The sequence below is a fragment of the Pongo pygmaeus genome, chromosome 7, assembly GCF_028885625.2.
Source record: "Pongo pygmaeus isolate AG05252 chromosome 7, NHGRI_mPonPyg2-v2.0_pri, whole genome shotgun sequence".
Lineage (NCBI taxonomy): Eukaryota > Metazoa > Chordata > Mammalia > Primates > Hominidae > Pongo > Pongo pygmaeus.
Genome location: NC_072380.2, coordinates 26,662,104 through 26,679,201, shown reverse-complemented (window position 1 = coordinate 26,679,201; position 17,098 = coordinate 26,662,104). Strand labels below are relative to the sequence as shown.

Below are 17,098 nucleotides of genomic sequence, written 5' to 3'. Positions count from 1 at the left end.
GGGCTCTGTCTAAAAGTACCATAAGGCTTGTCTTATTCCTCATTCTGTAAATAATCCATGGAAGGCCTGACCTGGAAAATGGAAATATACCCTGTTTTGTGAAAGTTCTAAACATGCAGCACTTGCCACCCAGGTTCAGGCAGAGTGAGCTGCCAAGGCCGTCGGGCATGGTCGCGTCTGCTCCTGATTAATGATTACACCCTGCCTTTTGCTGAACCAACTCTTGTTAGCATATCTGCATTATTTCTTTTAACAGATTATCTCCCATGGACTAGCCATGGCAGAGCTGGGATGTGAGGCAAAGGAAAGTGGAGGAAGGACTTTTGTGCAATGTTTCAGCTCAGCATGATGAGATGGGAACGTGGTCTCCAGGCGTGGTTGATGAGTTTAGGAATGAGCAGTGGGATTACTGAGACATCACAGGGGGCTCCTCCCTGCAAACCTGACTTCCTATTGAAACTTGCTGAATTTAATACAAGCCAGAGTATAAAAGATCTTGGGGTAGTTAGAGGGGACCTTGAGAAGCATGACTTCACAGCAAGAAACCATCAAGGAAAAGATCAATAGAGCTGATGATATAGAAAATTTAAATCTCTTAATATACATAAAATTTAAAAGTAGATGATAAATTAAGAAATAAATATTTGAAACCTGAGTTAATATCCTTAATTAACTGTTTATGAATCATAAAGATGAACATTCCAAATTACTTAAAGAACTAAGAAAAACACATGAACCAGCCACTCATAAAAAGAGAAATTAAATGCTCATAAATACAAGAAAATATGTCTAACTTTACTAAAGGACAATTTTTAAAAATTGAGATCTTGTATTTTAGATGTTAAATAGATGGAGCCTGAAAAGATTGAAAATACTGTACTAAGTATTAACCAAAGTGTGAAGCAATGGGCTCTCTCATTTCTTTCACAAGAATGTAAATTGGTACAATCTTTGTGGAAGGAAATATGATTAAAATGTTTAATGTCCATAACTCTTGATACAGAAGTTTCTTTTCTATAAATTTATTGTAAGGAAATAATGGGCAAATATTCATGTTTATGAATGTTCTTCATAGCACTACTAGAAATAGTCTAGGCCGGACATGGTGGCTCACACCTGTAATCCTAGCACTTTGGGAGGTAGAGGCGAGCGGATTGCCTGAGCTCAGGAGTTCGAGACCAGCCTGGGCAACACAGTGAAACCCCAACTCTATTAAAATACAAAAAATTAGCCAGGTGTGGTGGCGTGCGCTTGTAGTCCCACTTACTCGAGAGGCTGAGGCCAGAGAATTTCTTGAACCCGGGAGGCGGAGGTTGCAGTGAGCTGAGATGGCGCCACTGCACTCCAGTCTGGGAGACAGAGCAAGACTCTGTCTCAAAAAAATAAATAAATAAATAAATAAATAAATAGTTTCAAAAATAGTAAAAACAATGGAGAATTGTTTAAATTCATGGTATATCTAACCATATAACTATTAATTTTTTTAATGTGTGCAACATAGTATTAAATACAAAGAGCAAGATACAACAGAGTTTATACATTAGGATCCCATCTTTTTAAATTAATAGACTTTATTTTTTAGAGCAGTTTAGGTTTACAGAAAAAGAGCAGAAAGTAACAAGATTCCCATATATCCCTTTCTTCCTCCACCACAAGGCAAACACTGTTTCTCCTGTTACTAATACATTAACATCTTGCATTAGTGTGATACATATGTTACAAGTGATGAGCCAATATAGTTACATTATTATTCACTGAAGTCCACAGTTTACATTAGGGCTCACTCTTGGGTGTTTGTATATTCTATAGTTTTAAAAAGGTAATAAGATGTATCCACCACCACAGTATCTTGTAGAAGAGTTTCACTGTCCTAAAAATCCCCTGTGCTCTACCTACTATTGCTCTCTTCCACTCACCCCTTCCCCAAGCCCATGGCAAACACTGATCTTTTTAGTGACTCCACAGTTTTGCCTTTGCCAGAATGTCAGAGTTGGAATCACATTATGTAGCCTTTTCAGATAGGCTTCTTTCACTCAGCAATAAATACTTAAGGTTCCTTCGTTTCTTTTCATGGCTTGTAGCTCATTTATTTTTATCGTCGAGTAATATTCTATTGTCTGAATGTACCACAGGTTGTTTATCCATTCACCTACTCAAGGACATCTTGGTAGATTTCTAGTTCTTGCAATCATGAATAAAGCTGCTATAAACATTTCTGTAGAGATTTTTGTTAGAAATAAGTTTTCATCTCCTTTGAATAAATACCAAGGAGTATGATTCCAGGATCATATGGTAAGATAATATTTAGTTTTGTAATATACTGCCAAACTGTCTTCCAAAGTGGCTGTACCATTTTGCATCCTCACCAGCAATGAATGAGAGTTCCTGTTGCTCCACATCCTCACAAGCATTTGGTGTTAGGACGTAGAGCGACAGGAACTCTCCATTGCTGGTGAGGATGAAATGAGATGCCACTACACATGAAAATCCAGGATGAATGTTGGCCATCCTAACAGGTGTGTGGTGGTATCTCATTGTTGCTGGATTTGTTTGTTTGTTTGTTTGTCTTAGACAGAGTCTTCTTCGTCACCCAGGCTGGAGTGCAGTGGTGTGATCTTGGCTCACTGCAACCTCCACTTCCCAGGTTCAAATGATTCTCATGCCTCAGGCTCCTGAGTAGCTGGGATTATAGGCATGTACCACAATGCCTGGCCTTTTTTTTTTTTTTTTTTTTTTTTGTATTTTTAGTAGAGACAGGGTTTTGCCATGTTGGCCAGGCTGGTCTCAAACTCCTGGCCTCAAATGATCCACCTACCTCGCCTCCCAAAGTTCTAGGATTACAGGCATAAGCCACCATGCCAGTTCTAATTGTTGTTTTAATTTGCAGTTAAATTGTTTAATTTGCAGTTAAATTGTTGTTTTAATTTGCAGCAATCCCACTACTGGGTATATACCCAAAGGAATATAAATTGTTCTACCATAAAGACACATGCATGTGTATATTTGTTGCAGCACTATTCAAAATAGCAAAGACCTGGAATCAACCTAAATGACCACTGTAGATTGGATAAAGACAATGTGATATATATATACCATGCAGTACTATGCAGCCATAAAAAAGAACAAGATCATGTCCTTTGCAAGAACATAAATGAAGCTGGAAGACATCATCCTCAGCAAACTAACAGAGGAACAGAAAACCAAATATTGCATATTCCCACTTATAAGTGGGAGCTAAGTGATGAAAACACATGGACACAAAGAGGGGAACCACAGACACTGTGGTCTACTTAAGGATGGAGGGTGGGAGGAGGGGAGAGGATCAGAAAAAAATAAGTATTGGGTACTAGGCTTAGTACCTGGGTGATGAAATAATCTGTACAACAAACGCCCCATGACATAAGTTTACCTATATAACAAACCTGGACATGTACCCCTGAACCTAAAATAAAAGTTTAAAAAAATATTTGGTTGAATTCACCAGTGAATGAATCTGGGCCTGGTGCTTTCTGTGTTGGAAGGTTATTTTCTATTCTATTTCTTTAATAGCAATAGGTCTATTCCGATTATCTATTTCTTCTTGTGTGAGTTTAGGTAGATTGTGTATTTCAAAGAATTGGCCAATATCATTTACATTACCAAATTTGTGGACATAGAGTTATTTGTAATCTTCCTTTATTACCATTTTCATGTCCATGGGATCAGCAGTGATGGCCTGTCTTTCATTTCTGATATTAGTAACTTGTGTCTTCTCTCTTCCTTTCTTAGCCTAGCTAGAGTTATATCAAATGCTATGGTTTGAATGTTTGTCCCTTCTCACATTAAACTTCATCCTCAGTGCAGCAGTGTTGAGAGGTAGAACCTTTGGAAGGTGACTGGGTCATGAGGGCTCTGCACTCATGAATGGATTGATTCATTCACAGATTAACCAATTAATGGGTTATTGAGGGAGTGGGCTACTTATCACAAGAGTGGGTCTGTTATAAAAGCCAGTTTGGCAGTCTCTCGTAAGCGCTCTCACATGTAACACCCTGCACCTCCTCAGAACTCTGCAGAGAAGACCCACCAGCCAGAAGGCCCACACCAGAAATAGCACATGGACTTCGGACTTCCCAGCCTCCAGACCTGTAGGAAATAACTTTCCTTTCTTTATAAATTACCCAGTCTCAGGTATTCATTTATAGCAACAGTAAATGGACTGAGACATCAATTGTACTAATCTTTTCAAAGAATCAGCTTTTGGTTTTATTTTCTCTTTTGATTTCCTGTTTTCAATGCCATTGATTTCTGCTCTAATTATTATTATTTCTTTTCTTCTGTTTACTTTGAATTTAATTTGCTCTTCTTTGTCTAGTCTCCTAAAGTGGAAGTTTAGATTATTGATATTAGATATTTCTTCTTTTCTAACATATGCATTTAATGGTATAAATCTTTCATTAAGCACTGGTTTTGCTGCGGTCCACAAATTTTGATAAGTTGTATTTTCATTTTCTCATAGTTAAAAAATATTTTTAAAATTTCTTTTGAGATTTCTTCCTTGGCCCATGTGATATTCAAACATATATTGTTTAGGCTGTGTGCTGTGGCTCACACCTGTAATCCCAATGTTTTGGGAGGCTGAGACAGGAGGATTGCTTGAGCCTAAGTGTTTAAGACCAGCATTGGCAACATAGTGAGACCCTGTCTTTACAAAAAATTTAAAAATTAGCCAGGCATGGTAGCATGCCTCTGTGGTCCCAGCTACTCAGGAGACTGAGGCAGGAAAATTGCTTGAGCCCAGGAGTTCAAGGATGCAGTAAGCTATGATTATGCCACTACACTCCAGCCTGGGAGACAGAGCAAGACCTCATTTCTAAAAATAAAATACAATAAAAGTATATTCTTAAAGTATTTGGGGATTTTCCAGCTATCTTCCTGTTATTGATTTCTAGTTTAAGTTCATTGTGGTCTCAGAGCTTACTTTGTATGATTTGTATTCCTTTAAATGTGTTAAGGGTGTGTTTTATGGCCTGGAATGGTGAACGTTCCATGTCCCATGTAAGCTTGAGAAGAATGTGAATTCTGCTGTTGTTGGGTGATGTATAATATAAATTTCAATTAGATCCATTTAGTTGATGGTGTTATTTGGTTCTGTTATGTCCTTACTGATTTTCTGTCTGCTGGATCTGTCAGTTACTGACAGAGGGGTGTTGAAGTCTACAACTATACTAGCAGATTTGTTTATATCTCCTTGAAGTTCTATCAGTTTTTGCCTCATGTATTTTGATGCTCTGTTGTTAGGGACATATACAGTAAAGATTGTTATATCTTGTTGGAGAATTGACTTCTTTATCAGTATGTTGTGCCCCTCTTTATCCCTGATAATTTTCCTAGCTCTGAAGTCTACTTTGTCATAAATTAATATAGCTATTCTAACTTTCCTTTGATTTGTGTTAGCATGGTGTGATAGTAGATTGGGGTTGTCAACTTGACTGGATGAAAAGATACTCAGATAGCTGGTAAAGGATCAATTATTCTCAGTGCGTCAGTAGGCACTAAGACCATCCCTCTTCTGCTCAAAGGGTTTGGCTTTTGATTAGAATAATTGGGTTGCCCCAGGTATGTCTATGAGGGTATATCTGGGGGAGATTAGTGTGTGAGTCAGTGGACAAAGTGGGGAAGATCCACATGTAATGTGAGTGGGCACCATCCAATTGATTGGGGGCCTGGATGGAAGGCAGAGGAAGGGTAAACTCTCTCACTTCCAGAGCCAAGATACCCATTTTCTCCTGCCCTTGGGTGTCAGAACTCTGAGTTCTCCAGCTCTTGTACTCTGGGACTTACACCAGACCCCTTCTCCCCACCAGCTCTCAGGCCTTTGGCTCAGACTGAGAGTTATACCATAGGCATCCTTGCATCTGAGGCCTTCAGACTTGCACTGAGCCAGCTATGAGCTTCCCTGGTTCTCCAGCTTGCAGACAGTCTATCATGGGAATTCTCAGCCTTCATAACGGAGTGAGCTAATTCCTCTAATAAGCCACTTGTCATCTATCTATCAGTCTGTCTATCTCCCATCAGTCTACATTTCTGGAGAACCCTGACTAAAAGACATGACATATCTTTCTCCATCCTTTTAATCCATCTGTATTTTTATATTTAGGGTGGGTTTCTTGTACACAGCATATAGTTACGTCTATTTTGCTTTAATTCACTCTGACAATATCTTTTAACTGGTGTATTTACCATTAAGATTTAAGTGATTATTGATAGTTGGATTAATATCTTCTATGCTTGTTACTATTTTATATTTTTGTCCTTGTTCTTTCTTTCTTGTCTTTCATTCTATTTCTGCCTTCTGTCATTTTAATTGATTACTTTATGTAACTCCATTTTCTCACCTCTCAAAAAATCAATTATGTCCCTTTTTAGCTTTTTCTGGTCATTGCCCTTGAGTTTGCAGTATACATTTACAACAAGTCCATGTTCAAATTACACTATACCACTTCATCACAGGTGATACACATACCTTACAGCAGAGTATTCCCAATGCTCCCATCCCTTGTAATGTTACTTTTCCTTATTTAATTTACCCATAAGCTATAACTACCTAATACATTATTGTTGTTTCTGTTGTTATTTTGGACAAATAGGTATCTGTTGGGTCAATTAAGAATTTTAAAAATACTTTACTTTATTTTACTTTCATTTATTTCTCTCTAACACTCTTCCTTTCTTTAAGTAGATCCAACTCTCTTTTTATGTCATTTGCCTTCTCTCTGAAGAATTTTTTTTTAACATTTCTTGCAATGTCATTGGTGACAAATTCTCTCAACATTTACATGTCTGAGAAAGTCTTTATTTATCATTCAGTTTTGAAGGACAATCTTGCTGGATACAAAATTCTACATTGGTGTTTTTGTTCTTTCAGCACCAAATCTTTCACTTCACTCTCTTCTCGCTTGTATGGGTCTCAAGAGAAATCCGGTATAACACTATCCTTGCTCCTCTATATATAAAGTGCTTTTTACTTCTGATTCCTTTCAAGGTTTTCTTTCTGACTTTGATTTTCTGCAGCTTGAATGTGATATGCCCAGGGATAGATTTTTGTAGTACTGATCCTGCTTGGTGTTCTCTGAGCTTCCTGTACCTGTGGTATGCTATCATTAATTCTGAGAAACTCTCAGTCATTATGGCTTCCAGTATGTCCCCTGTCCCTTTCTGTCTTTCTGCTCCCTCTGATATCACCTTCATACATATGTTAAATCTTCGGTAATTTTCTTGTATTTCTTGGATATTCTGTTCTGTCATTTTCATTGTTTTCTCTCTCTTCATTTCCATTTTGGAAGTTTCTACCGACATTTCTTCAAGCTAGCTGTTTCTTTCTTTGGCTGTGTCCTGCCTCTTGATCAATCAAATAAAAGGCATTCTTCATTTCTAGTATAGTGTTTTCTTTATTTCTAGCATGTCCTTTTGATTATTATTATTATTATTATTTACTTAATTTTTTTTTTGAGACAGAGTCTTCCCTCTGTCACCTGGGCTGGAGTGCAGTGGCGTGATCTCAGCTCACTGAAGCCTCTGCCTCCTGGGTTCAAGTGATTCTCCTGCCTCAGCCTCCTGAGTAGCTGGGATTACAGGAACCTGCCACCACCCCTAGCTAATTTTTGTATTTTTAGTAGGGACAGGGCTTCCCCATGTTGGTCAGGCTGGTCTCAAACTCCTGACCTCAAATAATCTGCCCGCCTCAGCCTCCCAAAGTGCTGGGATTATAGGCGTAAGCCACTGCGCCTGGCCTATTTTTTGTTTTGTTTGGTTTTGTTTTTGAGATGAGGTCTCACTCTGTCACCCAGGCTGGAGTGCAGTGGCGCAATCACAGCTCACTGCAGCCTTGACCACCAGGCTCAAGTGATTCTCCTGCCTCAGCCTCCCAAGTAGCTGGGACCACAGGCATGCACTACCATGTCTGGCGACTTTTTTTTTTTTTTTAAGAGAGGCGGTCTCACTATAGTGCTTAGGCTGGTCTTGGATTCCTGAGCTCAAACAATGTTCCTGCCTCAGACTCCCAAAGTGCTGGGATTACAGACGTAAGCCACCACACATGGACCGAATATTATTATTATTATTATTATTATTATTATTATTATTACTGTTAGGAGTTTAGGAATGGAGGTTTAATAGGTAAAAAAAAAATAGAAAGGAAAATAGCTTTCTCTCTAGTGTGAGAGAGGGGACTTCTGAGAGGAAAAGGTCTTGATTATTGTTTTTTAATCCACACAAAGTATAAGTCATTTATTTCTCCTCTAGCCCTGGGCTCAGTACATAGACGGCTTCTCTTCACCCTTTGGGTTAACAATTTTCTCTAGGTTGCTTCTGAAATTATGATAAAGCTCAGCATAGAAAGCCCTCAGGTCAAGCACGGTGTCCCCAATCTCCCTATAGGTGCCTCATCTTGCCCGTGCACCAAGGCCTGGTAATAATCCATTACATGAATTTCCTTGGAGGCCTTGGCCACAGCATCTCCATGTTCTGAGAAGTACTTGGACGTGGTTGTCTGGAACCACTTTGGTCTTGACTGCCTTTATCCTCTCCAGCATCTTCTCCCGGAGTGATATCCCAAAATAATGTCCATCCTCAATCTTGGGGATCAGATGCTGGATCCATGTGATCACGAGAATGCATTTCTCTTTGAGAGTCTAGACTTCTGTCTTATCCAGGGGAACAGGAACAGGACCTTCTCATGCCAGGGAGACTTCTTTCTTCTCCTGCTTAGGTGTTTCCAACTCATCATCCTTGGATAGAGGATCTGGGATGGGGATTTCAGTGGCGCTCAGAGGGAGGTCAGATCAGCCACATTGAAGGAGTCCTCTTGCAAGAGCTGATTCAGATATATGATTTTCTGTGGCAAGAATCTGTAGGGGAATTCCTCAGCCTCCTGGAAAAGATTTTGCCTGAAGACCTCTGCCTGCATGCAGGCCTCCCCACTCAGATGCACTCCACAAGGCTGGGCCATGCTGCTCCAGGTGCTAGATCTCTGGTCTCCTGGCTAGTCCTGATTCTTTATTAAAGTCCCCATCTCTCTGCTTATATTATGCATCTGTTCTTGCATGTTTTTCACTTTTTCCATTAGAGGCCTTAACACGTTAAATAGTTATTTTAAATTCCTGTCAGCAATCCAAAATCTCTACAATATCTGGGTCTGGTTATGGTGCTTGTTCTGTCTCCTCAAATTGTTTTTTGTCTTTCAATTTGCCCTGTAATTTTTTGTTGAAGGGCAGATACAATGTACTGAGTAAAAGGAATCTGGGTCTTGCTGCTGCAGTGGGCTTGTGCTCCAGTAAGCAATTTTTTTTTTTTTCCAGTCAGGGTCTCTCTCTGTCAACCAGGCTAGAGTGCAGTGGCACAATCTTGGCTCACTGCAACCTCCACCTCCTGGGTTCAAGCAGTTTTCTTTCCTCAGCCACCCGAGTAGCTGGGATTACAGGTGTGTGCCACCACACCCAGCTAATTTTTGCATTTTTAGTAGAGACGGGATTTCGCCACGTTGCCCAGGCTGGCCTCCAACTCCTTGGCTCAAACAATCCACCCACCTCGACCTCCCAAAGTACTGGCATTACAGGCATGAGCCACCACTCCTGGCCTCCAGTAAGCTTTGATTCTGTGTATTAGCTTGTCTCACCAATTGTAGGTGAAGTGTCTTGCCTTGTGACCTCAATCATCTGACTGATAAAGAGTTGTTGATTTTCAGTTTCTGCAGGATTTTTCCTTTTTCTTTTTTTTTGAGACAGAGTCTCACTCTGTCGCCCAGGCTGGGAGTGCAGTGGCGCGATCTCAGCTCACTGCAAGCTCCGCATCCTGGGTTCAAGCCATTCTCCTGCCTCAGCCTCAGCCTCCTGAGTAGCTGGGACTACAGGCGCCCGCCACCGCGCCCGGCTAATTTTTTTGTATTTTTAGTAGAGATGGGGTTTCACCGTGTCAGCCAGGATGGTCTCGATCTGCTGACCTCGTGATCCGCCCGTCTCGGCCTCCCAAAGTGCTGGGATTACAGGCGTGAGCCACCACGCCCGGCCTCTGCAGGATTTTTCTTGTTGTGAGAATAGAAGTCATGACTCATAAGTACCTAGCATCTCAGATAAGAAACTAGAAGCTTTCTCACTGAATCCCAATTATGTAACATTTATGTTACATACAATTATGTGTATATACACACAATAAATATAAATGTGTCTAATTTATTTTTAAAAGACTCTAGAAAGATATACACCAAAATGCTAATATTTTTTATATTTGTTGAGCAGATGGTGTAATCATCTATGTAGAAGGTCTAAAACAATCAACAAAAAAAACTGGAACTGATAAGCAATTGTAGCAAAGTTGCAAGATACAAGGTTAATATACAAAAGTCCATTGCTTTCCTGTATACCAACAATGAATAAGTGGGATTTATAATTAAAAACACAATACAATTTACATGAGCACCCACGAAATGAAATCTTTAGGTGTAAGTCTAACAAACGCATCCAAGATCTACGTAAGGAAACCTACAATTTTTTTGATGAACAAAATCAAAGAAGAACTAAATAAATGAAGAAATATTCCCATGTTCATGGATTGGAAGACAATATTGTCAAGATGTCAGTTCTTCCCAACTGGATCTATACATTCGACACAATCAAAATCCCAATCAAAATGCCAGCAAATTGTTTGTGGATATCAACAAATGAAATCTAAAGTTTATATGAAAAGCCAAAAGACCCAGAATAGGCAACATGAAATTGAAGGAGTAGAACATGTCAGATACTTTCTGACTTCAAGATTTACTATAAAGCTATGGTTGTCAAGACAAACATATCAAGGGAAGAAAGCAGAGAGCCCAGAAAGAAACACACATAAATATTGTCGAGTTATCTTTGATAAAGGAGCAGGGAAATTCAATGCTGAGATTTTTTTTTTTTTTTTTTTTTTTTTGAGATGGAGTCTCACTTTGTTGCTCAGGCTGGAGTGCAGTGGCATGATCTCAGCTCACTGCAACCTCTGCCTCCTGGGTTCAAGCGATTCTCTTGCCTCAGCCTCCCGAGTAGCTGGGATTACAGGTGCATGCCACCATGCCCAGCTAATTTTTTGTATTTTTAGTAGAGATGGGGTTTCACCATGTTGGCCAGGATGATCTTGGACTCCAGACCATGTTAGCCAGGCTAGTCTGGAGGTCCTGACCTCAAGTGATCTGCCCACCTGCTTCCCAAAGTGCTGAGATTACAGGCGTGAGCCACTGCACCTCGCTAAGACACTTTTTAAATTCCCTTTTGATACCTTCTTTGAGCCAATGGTTGTTCTGGACTGTGTTTTGTTTCCACATATTTGTGAATTTCCCCATTTTCTTGCTGTTATAGATTAGTAGTTACATTTCATTGTGGTTGAAAAAGGTACTTAGAATTATTTTGAACGTCTTAAATTTGTTAAGACCCATTTTGTGGCCTAATATGTGATCTATCCCAGAGAATGTTTTGTGTGTGCCTGAGAAAAATGTGCATACTTCCGCTGTTGGATAAGAAGTTCTGCATATGGTGGTTAGGTCCATCTGTTCCATAGTGTTGTTCAAGTCAGTGTTTCTTTATTGATTTTCTGTCTGGATGTTCTATCACTTATTGTTAAGTGAGGTATTGAAGTCCCCTGCTATTAATGTATTGCTGTCAATTCCTGTCCTCAGATCTGTCAATATTTGCTTTATATATTTAGGTGCTCTGATGTTGAGTGTGTATATGATTGTTATATTTTCCTGTAGAACTGACCTTTTTATCATTATAAAATGATCTTCCTTGTGTCTACAGACAGTTTTAGACCTAAAGTCTATTTTGTCTGATATGAGTATAGCCACCTCTGGTTTCTTTTGGTTACAATTTGCATAAAATATCCTTTTCTATCCCTTTACTGTCAACCTACATGTGTCTTTAATTCTAAACTGTATCTATTCATTTTGTACACTTTGTATTAAAATTCACAGAAAAGCTGTCTTCTCAAAAGGACTTTTAGATGTAAAATGATAACATCACATCCAAGTGATACATGTACTTATATCCATCGGATTGGCGGTGGAGAGGAACTGGAAGAAATGAAGGATTCTAGACCAGAACAATATAGATGATACTTTCAGATATAACCGTTGTTACATGTGTGTAGCTTATTTAATACTACTGTGTATATAGTAGACGAACTTAAGTCCTTATTTGAAACATCTAGTCTGTCTAGGTGTTTAGAAGTGCACAAAGTATATTAAATGTAGCGGTAATAAAGAACACATTTTGCAAATATCCTTTTGTAAAATTCATATGAAATATTGTCTTTTGGAAATTGAATGATCACACCACTTCTCTGAGCAGTACACATTACTATATTCACGCTGGTTCAGGCAGAAAGGAGGAGAGGGAATTCCAAAGGGTTTGATACTAGTGTGTGTGTGGTGAGGCACAATTGGCCACTGTCCCTTATGTCCGTGCATTATCTTTTACTTGGCTATGTTTATACCATAGAAAAGGACAAGCAAGTCCTGATTTAGAACATCTAGTCCTTCTAGATGTTAAAGAGGTCGCCAGCATATGACAAAAGTAGGGTTAGTAAACTAATACATTGAGTCTATTTTGTATTAAAATTCATAGAAAAGACTGTTCTTAGCCCTTATGGAAGTGAAATTGTGAAAATCCCTGCTAAGTACTATAGATGCTTATATCTGTCCATTGGGTTGACAGAAGTAGGAAGGAAAAGGGTTCTAGGCTAGAATGTTCCTATTTAAAAGATACTTTCAGGCTGGGTACAGGGGCTCATGCCTGTAATCCTAGCACTTTGGAAGGCCAAGGCAGGTGGATCACCTGAGGTCAGGAGTTCAAGACCAGCCCGGACTGAAAGTATCTTTTAAAAAGGAACACCCTAATCAAACAATGTATGATAAAAAGTAGAGCTAGTGGCCAGGCGCGGTGGCTCACGCCTGTAATCCCAGCACTTTGGGAGGCCGAGGTGGGCAGATCACCTGAAGTGAGTAGTTCGAGACAAGCCTGAACAACATGGTAAAACCCTGTCTCTACTAAAAACATAAAATTAGCTGGGCGTGGTGGCGCATGCCTGTAATCCCAGCTACTTGGGAGGCTGAGGCAGGAGAATCGCTTGAACCCTGGAGGCAGAGGTTGTAGTGAGCCAAGGTCCTGCCATTGCACTCCAGCCTGGGCAACAAGAGCAAAACTCCATCTCAAAAAAAAAAAAAAACAAAACAAACAAACAACAACAACAAAAAAACAAAGTAGAGCCAGTGAATTAGCCAATTTGTAAGTATCATCTTATAATTGGTACAAAAAATGAACCTTGGATACAGAATTGTTAACCCATCCCTTAGCAGTGTATATCAGGACTTGTTAGGTAGGCAGCAGAGGAGCAGAAGGAAGTGTGAAGGGAGAGATGTATGCAGATGTGTTCATATTTACATTTTGACTGTAGCCAACCGACGTATGTGCATCTCCTTGGCTGAATTGCAAGAATAAATTAAGTAATTCAATGGAAATATACCTCCTTGCTAACATTTGAATGGTATAGATCTGATATCTTACAAACTATACTTGGTGTACTCTGTTGCTTTATGTTTCACTTTAAATTGAACATTAAGGAAAGCAGTATTTTAATCGGAATTCTGCCAATACCTTTATCTAGAGGAGTGTTGCCATTTTTGTCTTCTATGAAATTTTTGTCTCAAAAGAGGTGGGATTATACTTTTTTCTAACAGATTGAGTTGGTGTCGTGTATTCTTGGTTATCAAAATATTCATATCACTTTGGGATTTTAAATTGGTAAATATTCATGATGTGTGAAAAAGCATGAAACATACATACTGTATGCTCTCAATCCAATAAAACTGGATATTGTGTCTAAACACACACAGGACCTAGAAGGACACAGCAAACTGTAAACTGCTTGTGATTGTGGACAACTTTGTTATTTGCTTCTTGTGTTTTTCATTTTCCTATAATGCATGTAGTAACTTTTTAAAAATAAAAGTTAGGCCAGGTGTGGTAGCTCACTCCTGTAATCCCAACACTTTACGAGGATGAGGCAGAAGGATCACCTGAAGCCAGAGTTTAAAACATACCTGAGAAACAGAGTGAGACCTCATCTCTACAAAAAAAAATTTAAAATTATAATAGTTGGGCACAGTGGTACATGCCTGTAGCCCCAACTACTCAGAAGGCAGAGGCAGGAAGACAACTTGAGCCCACGAGGTTGAGGTTCCAGTGAGCTATGATCACGCCACTACACTCCAGCCTGGGCAACAGAGCAAGACTGCCACCTCAAAAAAAAAAAAAATTTTTTTAATAAGGTAATTTTTTTTTTAAGTTTCTTTTTTTTTATTTTATTTATTTACTTATTTATTTTTTATTTTTTATTATTATTACTATTATTATTATTATACTTTAGGCTTATTACATGTACCATAGAGCCTAAAGTAATAAGGTAATTTTTAAAACCTGGAAACAATAAGTAAAGTGTATCTATTATAGACAGTATATGACTGTATCTTGTTTTTTATTCATTCAGTGACTCTATACCTTTTGTGGGCTTTTTGTTGTTTTATTTTGTTTTTGAGACAAGGTCACTCAGACTGTCACCCAGACTAGAGTTCAGTGGTGAGCTTGGCTCACTGCAGCCTCAACCTCCCGGCCTCAAGTGATCCTCCCACCTCAGCCTTCCTAGTAGCTAGGACTGCAGACATGCACAACCACACCTGGCTAATTTTTAAAATTTTTTTGTAGATATGGGGTTTCCCTATGTTAAAGACATAGTTTGAGCCCAGGCTGGTCTCAAACTCCTGGGCTCAAGCAATCTTCCCGCCTGGGCCTCCCAAATTGTTGGGATTACAGGCATTAGTCACCACACCCAGCCTTTACACCTTTTGATTGGTGAGATTAATCCATTTACATTTAAGTAATTATTGATGAGGACTTACCATTGCCATTTTGTTAATTATTTTCTATTTGTCTTGCATTATTTTGACTCTTGTTTTCTTGCTGTCTTCCTTTGTTGTTTGATGATTTTTGTAGTAATATACTTTGATTTTTCATCTTTTGTGTATCTGTTACAGGTTTTTTTCTTTGCTATTAGATAAAGGCTTGTGTAAAATATCTTATAGTTTTTAACCTTATATTTTAAGTTCAAATGCATACAAAAACACTACCATTTTACTCCCCCACACAAGCACTTTGTATTCTTGTAGACAAAGAATGCTTCTTTTTATATCGTATATCCATTAGCGACATTTTCTCTAATAACTTTTACATTAGGGTTAACAGTAATTTACATACCATCTTTACAGTGTTACATGAATCTGTCTGCGTCTATATATTCACCTTTCCCTGTGTGATTTATGCTTTCATATGCTTGTGTGTGTGTTGCTGTTTAAGATCATTTTATTTCAATTTGAAGAAGTCTCTGAAGCATTTTTTTTTGTTCCAGATAGAAGAAAAAAAAGACTTGACAAGTAAATGATAAGTAAGTTAGGTCTAGTGGTAATGAACTCCTTCATTTTTGTTTGTTTGAGAAAAACTATCTCTCCATCCCTTTTAAAGGATAATTTTGCCTGGTATAGTACTCCTGATTGAAAGTTGGGTTTTTTTCAATATTTAGAACACATCATCCCATTGTCTCCTGGTCTGCGAAGTTTCTGCCAAGAAATCTACTAATATTCTAATAGAAATTCTCTTAAAAGTGACAAATCACTTTTCTCTTGCTGCTTTGAAAATTCTTTATTTGTCCTTAACTTTCAACAACTTGATTAAAATGTGTCTTGGTGTACAGACAAATTCCCAGCATGGTGTTTTGACTTAAGATTTTTTGACTTTACGGTGGGTTTATCAGAACTTAACTCCATTACAAGTTGAGGAGCATCTGGACTTATGATGGTTCAACTTACAATTTTTTCACTTCCTGATGGCTTTATTGGGTATTAAATATATTTCCTTTTTTTTTTTGAGACGGAGTCTCACTCTGTCACCAAAGCTGGAATGCAATGTCATGTTCTCGGCTCACTGCAACCTCTGCCTCCCGGGTTCAAGCAATTCTCCTGCCTCAGCCTCCTGAGTAGCTGGGATTACAGGCACATGCCACCATGCCTAGGTAATTTTGTATTTTTAGTAGAGAAAGGATTTCACCATGTTAGCCAGGCTGGTCTCAAACTCCCAACTTCAGGTGATCTGCCTGCCTCAGCCTCCCAAAGTGCTAGGATTACAGGTGTGAGCCACCATGCCTGGCCTAAATATATTTTCAACTTACAATATGTTCAACTTACAGTGGGTTTATCAGGACATCCATTGTTAAGGAGCACTTGTAGTCTTCCGTGGTTGATCCTATTTGGGGATCTTTGAGATTCAGAAATCTGGATGTCCATTTCTCTCCAACCATGTGTGGAAAGTTTTCAGCCATTATTTATTTAAATGAGCTTTCTACCCCTTTCTCTGTTCCCCTTCTAGAACTCTTATAATATGTGCATTGGTTCACTTAATGGTGTCCTATAAATCCTGTAGTCTTTTTTCACTCTTTTTTCATTTTTTTATCCTCTGACTAAATAGTATTAAATGGCCTGTCTTCAAGTTTACCGATTTTTTTTCTTACGCTTGATCAAGTCTACTGTTGAAGCTGTTTACTGAATTTCTCATTTCATTCATTGCACTCTTCAGCCCCAGAATGTCTGAGGTTTTAAGATTATTGTATCTCTTTGTTGAACTTCCCATTAGGTTTGTGCATTGTTTTCCTGATTTAATTGGGTTGTCTGCTTGTGTTCTCTTGTAGCTCACTAAGCTTCCTTAAAACAATTATTTTGATTTCCCTGTCAGGCAATTTGTAGATTTTCATTGCTTTAGGGTCAATTATTGAAAAATTATTGTGTCCTTTTGGTGGTTTCATGTTTCCTTGATTTTTTGTTTGTTTGTTTCTTATAGCCATATGTTGGTGTTGGTATCTATGCACTTGTGGAAACAGTCACTTCTTCCAGACTTAACAGGCTGGCTTCAGTGGGGAAAGACCTACAACTACAGGTGGGTGTGAGGGTGTTGGCTGGGTGGAGTGTGGCGATCCTACTCTGGCAGGGCGG

The 17,098-nt window shown here is 38.8% G+C and overlaps 1 protein-coding gene and 1 pseudogene across 1 annotated transcript in view; both read right to left on the bottom strand.

Annotated features, from left to right (window-relative positions):
* Positions 1-17,098, bottom strand: part of DPYSL2 (dihydropyrimidinase like 2) — a 140,054-nt gene that overhangs the window by 97,331 nt on the left and 25,625 nt on the right. The window lies entirely within an intron of this gene.
* LOC129042466 (proteasome activator complex subunit 2-like) lies at positions 8,292-8,989 on the bottom strand (annotated as a pseudogene).